Below are 14,503 nucleotides of genomic sequence, written 5' to 3' on the forward strand. Positions count from 1 at the left end.
TTTGCTCTATCAACTATATATTTCAAGCTCTATGATTTCAAATATAATAGTTCAGTTCTTCCTATCAAGAATTCAGCTCAGGTATAAAGAGAAAAGAGCCTTCCCTCCAGGCGACAATTTCCCTTGAGATGACAAGGGAGATTCCTGAAGCCAGAAGACAAGAGGGTGTACAATCTACTCTCAGGATTTTCCGGGTGCATGTAATGCTCATCTGCGTACTTCTGAGTATGAGTTTCTGTGGGTGCACACTTTATTATGAAAGGAATCTGAAAGAAATTGGATCACTACTGCTAGTCAAGGTAAAAAGTCATCTGACAGAGAAGTGGCATAGCATAGTTGTTGAAGTTAAACTACCCGCATTTAAACAACTCTGCATCTACCAGTTGTGTGACACAAGAAAAAGCTGCTTAGTCTCCTGGCCCACAGTTGTCTCATCTTTAAAATGGGGATAACAATAGAATCTGCCTTAAAAATTGTTAGAAGTACTAAATGATTTAAAAGCTGTAAAGTGGTTATACAGGCCTGGCACATAATAAATGCTTAATTAAATATTAATCAAGCCTTGATATGTACCTGGCAGTACACAACAGGAAGAGGAGGCTCAGCCGAAGGCTGAGTGCTGTCAGTCAGGCAGCAACTGGGATTTCTGGTGGTCAAACAAGGGGGCTTTCTGACCCCACAAGCATGGACAGTTTTAGTCTTCTCAGCTTCAAGCCCCAACTCTTTGGGGACTTTACCAACTGACCACAGCCCACACATGTTTTGAGCTGAGTTTCTCTGGTACAAACCAATGCTGGAGTAGTGTAGGGTACATGCATGCAGCCCCAACCCAACTGCCATTTTATGCCAGTTAAGTGGATGTGGATAATTCTGTCATGTGCATTGTAGGATGTTTAGCAGCAAGCCTGGTCTCTACCCACTAGATGCCGGCAGCACACCCTCAGCTGAAACACCCAAAAATGTCTCCAGATTTTGCCAAATGTCCCCTGGAAGGCATGATGGCCCCTGACTGAGAATCACTAATGTAACCTGATACTGGATATAAAAATTGCTTATTCCAGCTCTTTCTTGTTGGTAAACTTTATCTATTTTACTAGACTAAGAATTCGCAGGCAGGGACCAGCCTTATACACGACCCACTCACCCACCAGCACAGTGCTCGATCTTCAGACTTCACTTAAATACTTACTGCCTAACTCAAAACAAACAGTCAAACTAGTTGGTTAACATTTCAATTTCTGATTTGTACTAAAATTGATTTAAATAAAGGTGACATCAAGACTAATTATTCCTGCTAAGCTTTGAAATGTCAATTACTTCAAAACACATCCTTTTCTTAAAATACAGAACATAATTCAAGCTGGGGTTATTTTTGTCTTTTCTCTGATCACAATTCCGTACATACCTTCACACAATAGCTGGGATATATAAAGTTTGGTTTTAATTGCCATCTATTCATTTTCTTCTTTACAATGAATTGGAAATATCTCAAATGCACTGAGGACTTCTTTCTAGCGATCCCTTTGTCACTGGTGTCACGATGTCTGAATTTTAAATCACTAGAGATGCTCAGCCTAAGAAGAGGCAGGGGGATTTTGCTCTGTGCCTCACACACGGCCTGGCAGTGTCTGTTCATAATAGCCCTCGCAGCAATGCTCAAGGAAACTGTTTGTTCCCTTGAGAGGCTTATTATCCTGACATTTATCACATTCTGATAAATACAAATTCCACACTCTGAATTTTGCTGCAATTTCATATTTTATACTTCTTTTTGTCTTTCAAATAGGAGCACACATATGAATCTAAACACCAAGACGCACCCATGGGAATAAATGTGCATGACTATGCTCATCCCTACTGAAAACTGCAGCTCATTGTACTGAAGGTGTAAAGCTGTGACTGAGAAACACACCTGTGGTAACTTTCTACTGGAGTCCTAGAAAACTTCATAACATTGATGAGGGGCTTTGAAGGCATATGTGTGAATTTCCAACAGACAGAGGTGTAGCATCAAGAGAAACCAAAGAAACTTTTGAGAGGGGACATTTGCATAATGGACCTACTATGGAGTCAGGTGTGGCCCTCAGTGTTGGGGCTCAGGATTTCAGCTTTGCAATCACACTGATGGGGAGTGGTGTCAGAGACAGACTCACATGTTTGCAGCTCCCAAGGTTATGCCAATAACTTGTTTGCAAGAAGCAGAACAGTCGGCAGAGCAGCATCTTATCTCCCATCGGCATTGCTGTAACAGGCTAGGTAGTCATCAGAAGGGAATTTGATAGGCTTGAAGAAAGCATGGAGGGAAATAGATATATGGTCTAAAGACAGACTGCTCTCTAGCCAAAAAGCCCAAGACATCCATTCCCTTGACAGGGACACACAAGCCACCCATAACAACCAAGTGGAATTCTGCCCCTTAGGATCCTCCCCTTTGGCTTGGATGCTGGTGACATTTGACTCAAGGACACACCTTCAGTGTTTCTGAAAACCAACAAAACCTCTTCTGACTGATGCATTTTTTTTTTCTTAAGGTAAGTTAGCCTTTAGATAGTTAATTCTCTCCTGGCATTCCACCCAGGAAGCAGAGAGAATGTGGGTGAACCCTAAGGCAAAGGAGACTCAAGTCTTGACCAATGTCCTGCTGAAAAGTAGGAGAGTGATTAAAAATATCAGGTCCATGCTGGACTGAAAAGAGCAAATTTGGACATCTCCTACTTTTTTTTTTTTTTTTCAAATTACTCTGAATATCTTTGCTTTGTTTCTTGAAGTGTAGATTTGGAATTTAACTTTCAGAAGACATTTTATTTTTCTCTCTTTTAAATCTTTGTTTGAGGATGAAGGTGGGAAGGAATCACGTTTTTTACTTCTGTGACAATGAATGAATGTGTGAAGGGAGATGAAATTTATAAAGTGCCTGTCCCCAACAGAGGCAGTGCTGCAGAACCGTGAAGAGTGAGGACTCTTGAATTGGACTGCTGGATTGTGAATCCTGGCTCTCTCACTTTTTACATTGGGTTAATCACCATTTTTATGTCTCTGTTCCTTCATCTTTGTGTGAGACTAATGAGAATACAAACAAGGGTTGTAGAGAGGATCAGATGTGTTCACAGAAATAAAAGGCCCAGATCCATGCCTGGTATATAGTACAAGCCTTTCAAAGCATTATCACTGTTTTCTAATCTGATCAACTAAAAAATCTGACAATTTTGATAATTTTTTTAGCAAAAAAAAAAAAAGAAAGCCCACCATTAAACTTTGTTTTGAATGTTTTATGTGCAAGCCCATATTGTCTCTCTCTCAAACACGGGTGAAGGTATATAAAATTACAGATTCCAAGAGTCTTAGAGATCCTCTTTACTCTCCTCACTGTGTATCTCAGGAAGGTGGGAGATCATGTTGAAGGTTACATAGCTGAAGTCAAGGTGGGTGTGAGGGCAGAAATAAAATTCATGCCTCTAGATTTCTGACTTTCCACCAAAGAACTCTATCTTGCGCTATTGATGGCCACATCTGATGAAATTCACAGAGGAATTTGACCAGAAAATATCATGATATTAACAATTTTTCTTCTTCCTCTTTATTAGACTTCCAGCACCAGAGATAGAGAGGGGGGGGGAGAGAGAGAGAGAGAGAGACGCTCACTTAAGACTTTCTCATTGCAACTATGCCACAGAATGTGTGAGTTGTCCATGAAACCCACCAGTAATAGGAGCAACAGGAGAATGTGCAATCAATAAGAAGAGGAGAAGTGAATGCTAAGGGGCACTGCTGTGACCTGTCTATAAGTAGGACATTATCACCTCAGGGTTAAGCATGTCTGCTCATGTCAGTACTTGATGAGAGAAAATAACAATATAAATAGATTCTTACCTGCACACATTGCATTTAGAATGTATTTGATGCCAGGATCTTAGGAACATTTAGAAGAATTATTTTATTTAAAGTCTCAAAAACTTTCTTTGAGGAAAAAAACAAATCTGAAAAGCCTCTTCTACCAGCAAGAACAGCAGCATCTGCTTAAGAACACATAGCAACCCTACATTCAGATTAGGACAGGAAATAAAAAAAAATAACATATCCAATTGAAACTGCGGGAGGACACAGTAGACAGAATGTAATTAGTTGGGTTGATTGTCAGCCAAAACCTCAGGCAACCACCCCCTTGCTCTTATGAAAACTGCCTGGAGATTTTTAATGATGATGAGCAGTTAGGATCTCGGTTTTAAATCTTCTCTGAAATGCAGGGCGCCATCATTCCCTCCAGCGACGCTGGGATATTGGTTCTGGGTTGGCACTGAAGAGCTCTGGAAAAGGTGAACCCTAACTCCTTAAGCAGCAGTGACTTCTGTTGCAAAATGTTCGGTGTTGTCAATTCTTTAACTCTAACGAATCCAGTTGAGTTTATGATGAGTTGGGTGATTTGAAAATGAAGACACTTTGGTCTATGGAATTTAAATTTGGGATTTTGGAACAAATATCTCCATTTTAGTGCTTTTCTCAGCAGAGAGTGATGGGAGGAATTCTGGATTAGGAATTACGGGGGCCAAGGCCAGACCTGAAGATGCTCAGTGCGTGATGTGCATGGGCAGGTGCCACCCAATTCTGCTGCTGTTCTTCCCTCAGGTTCCCAAAAGAGCCACTGGAGGGGACACAGAAGCCAGAACTGGCTTTGAATCCTTGCTCTGTCTCTTAGTAGATATGTGATCTTGGGCAAGCCCCTCAGCAATCTAAGCCGCAAAACAAAGAAGGCAGAAAAAGAGTTGGGCCTCTTAGATTTCTCAAATCCCTTAAATGATAAAATATGTTACCTTTATATATATAAAAAGGATGCTGTTGATGGTGCTTTCCTGTGCCTGAGATTAGAGATCTGAAAGACCAAGCTGATCCAGGCCTCCTTCCATGAAGATTGTGTGTTTAGTCTATCCTATGGCTAATGACTGCAGCTGCTTCCTGCAGAGACTGTTATAAGATCTATAAAAGGCCGAGATATTATGGTTTCAGAAGCAGGTAATGAGCATACAGAGAAATCACATGGTTTTTTCTTTCCATTTGGATTTTTAGTTTGTAGGCTTTCTACACAGGAGTTCATGGGTACGATGCCAACTCTCACAGACAACAAGGATTTATTGTATTAATAATCTGCAAATTATGGATTGCAAAACCAAAGACATTTGGGGATTTCATTGAATTTCTACCAAAAAAGATGCCTCCATGCTGAGGTTTTCAAGTTTTTCACTGTGCCCAGTTGAAATTAATTATAAACTATACATCTATTTGCATATTAATTATGAAAACACACCATGGAATATATTTAGGATAAAGTACAGCAGGAAAAGATGGCAATTTATGAATACTGTGTACCAAATCAAATGAAACACCCAACTAAGAGTATTTTCCAAAAATAGACTTTAAAATATATCTCTTCAATGCTATAGGAACTCAGTCCATTCAAATCCACAAACAAAAAGTCCATTTGCTAATTTCTTGATTTCAGATTTTTTGGGACAGTATCTACTTGAACTATGATGGTAAACTAATTCCAAAATTAACCTGAATTTTTAAAATTTTTTTACTGATAACCATAACCATGGTCAAATCTGTTCTATGGATGTGGCTCCACAAATGTGGGTCAAAAAATATGAATCTAAAAATTGAATCCATAGTCAAATAAGTTGTGAATATGCTTAGTTTTTAAAAATGAATTCTCTTATTACATATTACCTTTGATGTGCCATACATTATTTTAAGTATTATGCAAAGTGTTTCACAAATTTCTCTGACCAGGGAACACTTTTTCACAGAGCATCTTCCTAGACCAGTGTTCTTTGGGAAATCCTGGGTCTGACGACTTGCCATTGTTGTCATGTGTCTCCATTCTCTGGTTTCTTCTTGGCTTCCTAGGTTCTGCCACTGTGGCCATCACCTGGGATTGGAGAAAGGCAAATGGAATAGACCCACTCAGAATTACAGTCCTTGTTTATTTCATCAGAGGCTGGCCTAATACTTACATTAGCATTAGCCCTTTCTGGCTAGAGCTTCATGTCTCACTCACTGTCTGTTCACTTCTGACCTGAAACAATGGGACTGCAGAAGACAGAAGGAAAATATCTGGTGGTCAGGCCAACTCTGTATACCCCATGATGAAGATGTTTTCCATAGGAGTTCATTGTCACAGGTGAAATTTAGTAACCGTAGCCAAAGATTTCTTAAGCCTTTCTTCCAATCAGTGTGCCACAGCTATTTGATATGTCAGTCTCAGCAGATGAGTTCTGGGAAGAGTCATCCCTTTCATGAGCAAAGGGAGAATGGAAAGGGAAATGGTCCAACTCAAAGAGGGGAAAATAAAGGAGAGAGGGATATAACGTTTTTTAAGCTTCTAGTATGTAACCAGCACAGTGCCACGTGATGTGTATACCAATTTCAGTTCCAATCCCCATATTAGGACTGAATTTTAAAAGGCTACAGAAGTTAAGAAAAAGAAGAAGAAAGAATGATGCGGAAGCTAAATGAATATTTCTGTCTCAAGGAAAGAGCTGAGACACCTCTTCCAGAATTCTACCTGGGCCTTTTTCTGTCCCTTTCCACTGGGACAGCAACTTCTCCCTTCATTCGTATTTCAACCTCTTTTCTCCACTTCTTTCCTTCTTGCGCACTAAAAATCCAACTCCTCATCATCAACCCACCACCACCTATGTTTATTCACATTAAAATACCCTCATGCCCCTAGGTTTCCACTGCCTTTTACGCTCAGCTCTCTGCAATCTGACTTTGGCTCCACCATGCCATACCCAGTTTAACCAGTAGGATCATCAATAACCTTTCAACAGTCAAATTCTAAGGGAAATATTAAGTTCTCCTCTTACTTGAAGGCTGCGTCACAACTTGCATTCTTGACACTTTCTTCTCTCCTGATTTATTACAACTGCTCCTTTGTATTTCTCTTAACACTTTGATTCTTTCTGAATCTTCTTACCTGGTTTATCTTCCTTCTCCTCCTCCCTTTAGATGTTGGTGCCTCCAGAGATCCTGTTCTTATCCCTCTTCTTATTTTACATACTGTCTTTGGCTTATCTCATCTACTATTCTCTCTCTAATCTTCTAATCATTACAAGTTCCTATTCTACAAATGTTGATGCCTTTTGGGTTCTGTCTTACATTTTCACATGTTTGCTGGATATTGCCATGAGGAAGTTCCCAAGGCAAACCCATTTTATTTCCCCTCAATTTTTTTTCCTCCTTCAAGAATCCTGTCCTGAATTCAATGGTACTTTATTTGCCCAGTTACCCAAATCAGAAATCCACAAGTCCTCCCCAACTCCAATTCAGCTTTCAACTGCCTCTCCTCTCCCAAGCAAATCTGATCTTGTCTTTAACACACAATCTTTAAACACATACAGGGCTTTTCCATTGCTTGCACTTTAAAAAGCAGATGTCTTGTATGGCACTCAAAGCTCTTTGAAAACTGGCTCTAACCTATGTTTTCAGTCTCGTCTCCCATCATTCTCATTCCCAAATTCTCATCATGATTTGCATAACTTAAATCATTCTTCCCTGCTGGTAGCTCCCTAAATATTCTGGATTTTCATTCATCTTGATGCATTTCCTGAGGATTGCTTTCTTGAACATGACCTTTTTATGTGTATTCTTCAAGATCTACCTCCTCTCGGAGACACTCTCCCAGTTTTCTCCTTCCTCTTGTCCCGCAAGTCACTCTGAGTTCTTTCTGAACCATTATCGGGAGTTCTAGTGTAGGGCTTCTTACATTGCATTAGAATTATTTGTCTGAGTGTCAGCTTCTCAACCGGACAGTAGACATTCTTTCCTCTGCTCCTTTCTGGCCTCCAGCACAGGCTGACACAGTGCCTAGTTACATGCGTCATCAATTGAAACCTCTCCCTTAACCCTGGTTGTCTCAAGTGTCACTGATGTCCAAATAATATAGGTGTATCTCTCCCTTTTACCTCTTCTGACTTACCTCATTACTCCTTCTCCTTTGTAGTTAGTAGACACAAAATGTGGGTAACTTGCATAATTTCTCTATGCTTCGTTTCCTTTATCATTAAATGAGAAGAATAACAGAACAGAACTCAACCCAAGGACTTGTTACAACAAGGATTCAATGAGAAAAAGCATGCAACATTTTAGCACAGTGCCTGAGTTATAATATATGCTCCATAAATATTAGCTGTTGGTGTTGCTATTACAAAAGGAAGATTTTTTTTTTATGATTCAATGTTTTATTGTAGCCTATAGCAAATTAAAAGTTATTCTTACTCATGTTTTGTTTTACCCTTTTTTCTATTGCCTTTATTGGATTTGTATTGGCAATACCATTTAGCATAGAAATTTCATTTTAGATTTTATTCATGTGCATTGGTCATTTTGTCTACCCAGTATTTCTACATCTTTTCTTTGGTATGAGCATTCTAGCTGTCTTTTGAGAAATTACTATCCCTACATTTTATGTGATCCTCCTAATGGACTTGTTAATCACAGTGTCCTCCTAGCTACATCTTCCATTCACAAAGTAGGGACATGACATGGCCTAAGCCAGCATAATCTCTATTCTAGAATTTTGTCACAGGACCAAATATACTGATACTAACTCACTCATAGTCAATATTATATGCATCTCAGAAGGGACTTAAGCTCTCTATGTTCTGTTGCTTGACTGTTACTTTAATTGTGGGAGTTTTAAGTTCACTATCTTTCTAACAAATTAATTCTTTCCCTTAAGTTGGGCCAGACTGTTATTCTGTGGCTTTCAACAAAGTAACCATAGCAGGTAAAACATTGCTCAGCTATGTCAACACTGAATGAACTATCTTTTGAGCAAGTGAGAATTGGAAAGTAGAAAGTAATTCAAAAAAGCATGAGACATAGTTCTGGTTTAAAAGGGATTGCGATTCAAATAGGAAGAAAAAACAAATATGGATAGAAATTAACTCAGGAACAACTAAATGATAAATGGGGACAATTAAGTATTAGGTTAAATCATATGCAATTTCTCTTTTGTAAGTAAAACACTATTGCAATTTCCTGTGGGTTAATGTAATGGAATTCTAATGGAACATAAGAAAAGAAGGGAAAAACAGAAACAAAAACAAGATGAGCACTCTGCAATGGGAAAAGCTCCATGTAGGAGGTGAAACTTAAGCTGGACCTAAACATGTGGACAGGCTTTGAAGAAAAGGAAGAGGATTTAGTTGGAAGGAAGAAGTGAATTAGGAAAGGCATAGAGATAGAAAAAAGCATTCACCTTGAGGATCAAAAAGGAGCTCAGCTTGATGTCAGAAAAGGACATGTTTGGGAGATCGGTAGAAAGCATGCAGGGAGAATTGCACGAATAGCTGTAGTAGATAGAATAATGGCACATAAAGGAGTCTGTGTCCTAATCTCCAGGATCTATGAATATGTTAGGACACAAGATAAAGAGGAATTAAGGTTGCAGATGGAATTAAGATTGCTAACCAGATGACCTTAAAATAGAGGGATTATCCTCGTTTATGCTGTTGAGCCCAATGTGTCACAAGGGTTCTATAAGTAGAAGAGGAGGCAAAAGAGAAGTTTGCAGCCAAATGCTGTGAGAAGGACCCCATCCACTGTCGCTGGCTTTGAGGATGGGGGGATGGCACCACAAAATGAGAAATGTGAGCAGCGTCTAGAATAGGAACAGGGCAGGAAATGGATTCTTCCTTCCCTACAGCCTCTGTAGGGAACACCTCTCTGCCCAAAACATGATTTTAGCCCAGGGAGATCTGTGTTCGACTTCACACCTATAGAACTGCAAGATACTTATGGTATGTTGTTTGGAGCCACTAAGCTTTTGACAATGTCTTACTGCAGCAACAGAAAACAAATATAATGATATTTAAAACAATTAATAAAAAAAAATAAGATAAGGCTACTGACCAGTTAGAATGAATGCCCAACCAATCAAAAGTACCTGCTAAATATCAGCTCAGAGTAGATGGGATATAGCCACTTTACAGAGGGCTTTGAACTCGATTCCATGGGGAACATGTAGTCTATTGAGGTGTTAGGTATGAATGTATTCTGGCAAAAACAATAAGATCAAATGGATGTTATCAGTGGCCTCTCTAACACATCTCTGTCCACACTGGAGTAAATTTTCATTTAAAAGTTGCCTGGTTCAAACATACCAGCATTTTTTAAACTCTGTATGATTCACCTGTGGGACCTGCCAGATTATTTTGTTTGATTATTTTTGCTTAAATTATTAATGCAGCAGATAGTGTTGATGTTTATTGCTCATACTAGGCAAGTTCTTTGGCAGTCACTTTTCTCAGCAAGAGAATCAACTAAATGGAAAAAAATTAAAAATTCATAACACTTAAAGCCTTCTTTTTTGTATAAGTCATAAATTAGATGGAAGAATGGAGTTTTTTCCTCTTTCACCAAAACATGAGATGAAATGGCAGAGATTAGAACATCAATAAGGGACCACTTCTGAGTCTAAAAGTAAAAAATGATGAGATTACTTCCAGGAAGTTCTGTGGCTTACTTTGGAGGGTCGTCCTAGAAGAAAGGCCGAGTTTGTCACTTTTCTTCTTCTTTTCTTATACACAGTCAATAACTGAATCTTTTCTTGTCCCAAACTATTTAATCCTATTTACACCATTAGTGATTAGAAAAATGCCTTCCAAATTAAAAATAAAAAAGAAAAAGCTACTTTTGTGAATGAAACTCTCATACATTGGAAGGTATTTAGTCTGTGGCTTCTATGATGTGGTGCATGCCACATATAGATTTCTGTGTGTTTGACTATTAAAAAGAAAGCCACGTGGTGTAAGAGATAGGGCAGGGGCTTTAGAATCCAATGGAGGGGTTTCAAATTTTAGCTCTTTCATTTACCAGTCATGCCGTTGGAGCATGTTAGTTGATACCTTTAAGTGTCCTGCATATAAAATCAGGATTTAAAAAGCTCTTAGCAGGCTATTAAGAACAAAGTTCACATGTATATAGCTTACTATGTGCCAAGTACTATTCTACTTTTTACACCAATTAGCTCATTTAATCCTTACAACAAAACCATGTGCTTGATACTATTTTACAAATGAAGAAACCCAGCCTTAGAGAGGTTTCTTATAATTTGCTTAAAGTCTCACAGCTAGTAAGTGACAGAGCTGGGATCTGAACCCAGGCAGTCTGACCCCAAAGTCTATGATCTTAACTATTTAGTCTAATTACTGGTTTCCTTCCTCATTTCTTATCTGAAGGATTATACAGGCAATATTCAGCTTAAAAATAGGTTCTATTTTAAAATTGCCTTTGAAATTGGTGATTTGCCACTTTGAATTTGTTTTACCCCAAAATTGTGCTACCAAAATCTTAAATCTATTCCAGGTTATTAACAAGAAACAAACATATAAATAAAAATCTAACCTTTAATGGAAATAAAATATTATATATTTGTAATGCTAAAGAAGAAAAGCACCATAGAAGATAGTATAAATGACACATGAAGATAGTATAAATCATGAAGATGATTGAACATTTGTAGCCCTCAATTATCTTATTTGTGAAAGATCCTAGCTGTCCCTAAGATCCAAATTAGATGAGAATAAGGAAGTAAATGGAAGTTGTGGTGGGAAATCTGAAGGGGGAGTTTAGGGAGCATGAATACACTCAGAATTTGATGATGTGGGCTTTTATTTTGTTTAATTTCCCTTTAAAATGTATAAATTTCCTTTCCCTTCATATAGATTCACCACCAGCACTACTCTAACTATTTTTCTTCTTGAGAAAGAGGAGAGGGAAAGCAAGGAAGAGGAAGAGAAAGAGAAATAGATAAAAACATGGTCAAGTAGAAGAGTCTGTGGTGAGTTGAGGAACAAAACAAGATGGAGGTGATAGTTGGAGAAACTGAGGATGCACATGGAGTAAGAGGGAAGTGGGGGTAAGAGGGAAGTGAAGTAAGACAACACAAAAGGCACCAGAAAGATGACTGAACATTTGCAAATCCAGACTCTCTGTTAAGTGCATCCATATCAATAAATTTAATTCAATCCAATGTTACATTCCAACATCTAACACCCTTAGAAGTCATTCCCACACATATGCTAGGTTTCTATCATTATAAATTAACAAAATTTTATTTGTTTTTGTGTAGTAGAAGCTAGCTCTTTCCAGATCAGACTTTGTCCCCCTGGCACTTGCTGAGAAACGATCTTGGTTATAGGTCTAGAGATAGTAAGTGGTAGTTGGGGAAAGTTTTAAGGAGAATAGACATTCTCTTGCAAGGCAGCTGCCCCAGTGAGATTATTACAGGGTCTTCAAGCAAAGGGAAACTAGTCTTCTCAAACTGAGGGGAATAAGCTGCTTCTACTGGGAAGGGAGGCTCATAGCCATTTGGCGATTCAAGATTCTCAGCTTTGAGTCAATTGATCCAGATGCCACATCCAAAGAGTCAAGGTCCCATCTCTCCCCAGTCAATACCCTAAATTTCACATAAGAAGACTGGTGAGTCTGTGTAATTTTGCAATCCACATAATAAGAATCCGAGTTTGATTTTCAATTAAGTCAGCTCTGCAGTTATAGGAAGAGAGTCTTTAGGAGCAGCCATAGCAAAAGCTTTCTAGTTCTCTCACTATAATTTGAGCGTTTAAAGCCCTGAACTTGTCATTGTCCTCCTATAAGTCCCCCAGTTCATTCGAAGCAGCCCTCATACCTCATTGTTATTGAAATCATCATCACTGCCATCACTGCTACCATGAAGGCCAAGTTCAGCAGCTATTTGGTCCCCTAAGGCACTGGTTCAATTGGCACTTTTATCACAATTAGTCACAATTAGTCGAGATACGACTGCATGCCATAAAATACTGATATTTCATTTCCATGAGCAGGGTGCAGCATTGCACTCAAGCCCAGGGATTTAAACCAATCCCATAACTCCATTTGGAGGACCTTTCTTCTGGGACTACTCCTAATATAAGTACTGTACATTCAGGGTCCATGAGAGAAATAAAAACCACATTGGGAATTTCAGCTGAGAAATTTTGTAAAGGAATTTAGAAAATTCAAAAACAAAAAGGCAATCTAGCCAGAGATCTGGCAGTGCAAAGGAGGGGCCAAATGGAGAATGTGATGCAGACCCAGCAGAGGAAGTACCTGGATGCTGCACTTCTTTAAAGGGGTATGAGGAAGCTGGTTCTTTGTGCTAGAAGGAGTGGGACATGCCATTCCCAGAATAATGCTATTGGAAGAGCTTAGACCCTGAAGGAAGAAGTCTCTTTTCTTCTCCTGGCTTTCTTTCTCTAGTATCGTCTATTGGAGGAACCTAACTGGAAATAAAGGAAAAATAGTTTTCAGAGTCCTGGTTGCAATATCATAGGACAGATCATAGAAGGCCAGGTTTGGAATGAAAGACAGCAACTAAATCACTGCACCATGAGTGCAGGGTGAAGGAGTTGGCAGCTACATGTAAGGAGCGTATGTGGCCAAATCATTCACATAGTGTCTGTATTTACATAACTATAGTCATGGACTAAGATAATCAAACCATTAATCAAACCAATGTAGCCAAATTGATTTAAAAATTTATTTGTACCAAACTGATAAACTGCTTTTCTTCATTTGAAATTGTTTTGGAGATATGCACATCAAGCGTACAAAATCTTCCAGCCTAGTCTAAGATGAAGAAAAAATATCTGCTGCCATGATTCCCCATGGGCAACTGATAGACACCGTGAGTAACAGGACTTGGATTTCTGAACCTTTGCTCTGTGGCAAAGCCATACAGATATCCTCACGTGACCTGGATATATCTTAGGCTAATCTACTTTATCAGTGTAAACCTGAACCTGAGTCTAGTGTGAAGTACAGTGACAATTTAAACTGTATTGTTAAATAAAATATCTGACATAAATGTATAGATGAATGAATAATTTAGAAAGTGAATATCTGATCCACTTTTGTTACAGATTTCAGGTGAATTGAAATTTGGAGCTTGAATGACCCATATGCTTTGCCTACATTGATCCTACATTCAGGCTGCTTACATCTCTCTTGACTTCTCTAAGAACCAGATGGTCACCACTTAAAAGTTTGCTGGAATTTTCACAAAACCTTCTCAACCAATTTCTTCTTCATGGGAAAGTAAAAGCAATAAAAATACCTTCAAGTTAACCAGGTCTTATTAGGTACAAATTGTTGCAAAGAAAGTGAGGTGGGATGGAAGTAGAAGGCTGTTTTGAAATCATCTCACAAATGTCAGCATTCAAGACCTGAATGATCCAAGATAGCAAGAGCAGATCAATGATCTCTATAGAGAGCACTCTACAAAGGATTTGGAAGGAAAAGTAAACCCACAGGGCTTTCAACCCTCTTCCTATGAATAATGGGGCTCATAGGGTTCTCAAGACAGAGGAAGAAGTTCCTGGAGATGCCAGACAAAGAAAGAAAGGTGATCCATCAACCTCCACCTGCTTTACAAACTGGCCAAAGACAAGCCCTGCTTAGCAGCCCCTTGTGGATGGGGCTA

At 38.9% G+C, this 14,503-nt stretch overlaps 1 long non-coding RNA gene across 1 annotated transcript; it reads right to left on the bottom strand.

Annotated features, from left to right (window-relative positions):
- Nucleotides 1-5,688: 5,688 nt before the first annotated feature.
- On the bottom strand, nt 5,689-13,304 carry LOC108541050 (uncharacterized). Its single transcript, XR_001888845.1, has 3 exons — nt 13,132-13,304; nt 9,947-10,056; nt 5,689-5,923 (listed from the first exon to the last, which is right to left on the bottom strand). It is a non-coding gene; the product is annotated as an uncharacterized LOC108541050 (long non-coding RNA).
- Between the last annotated feature and the right edge of the window lie 1,199 nt (nt 13,305-14,503).

This window comes from Rhinopithecus bieti, unplaced genomic scaffold (assembly GCF_001698545.2).
Source record: "Rhinopithecus bieti isolate Rb0 unplaced genomic scaffold, ASM169854v2 scaffold_17861, whole genome shotgun sequence".
NCBI lineage: Eukaryota > Metazoa > Chordata > Mammalia > Primates > Cercopithecidae > Rhinopithecus > Rhinopithecus bieti.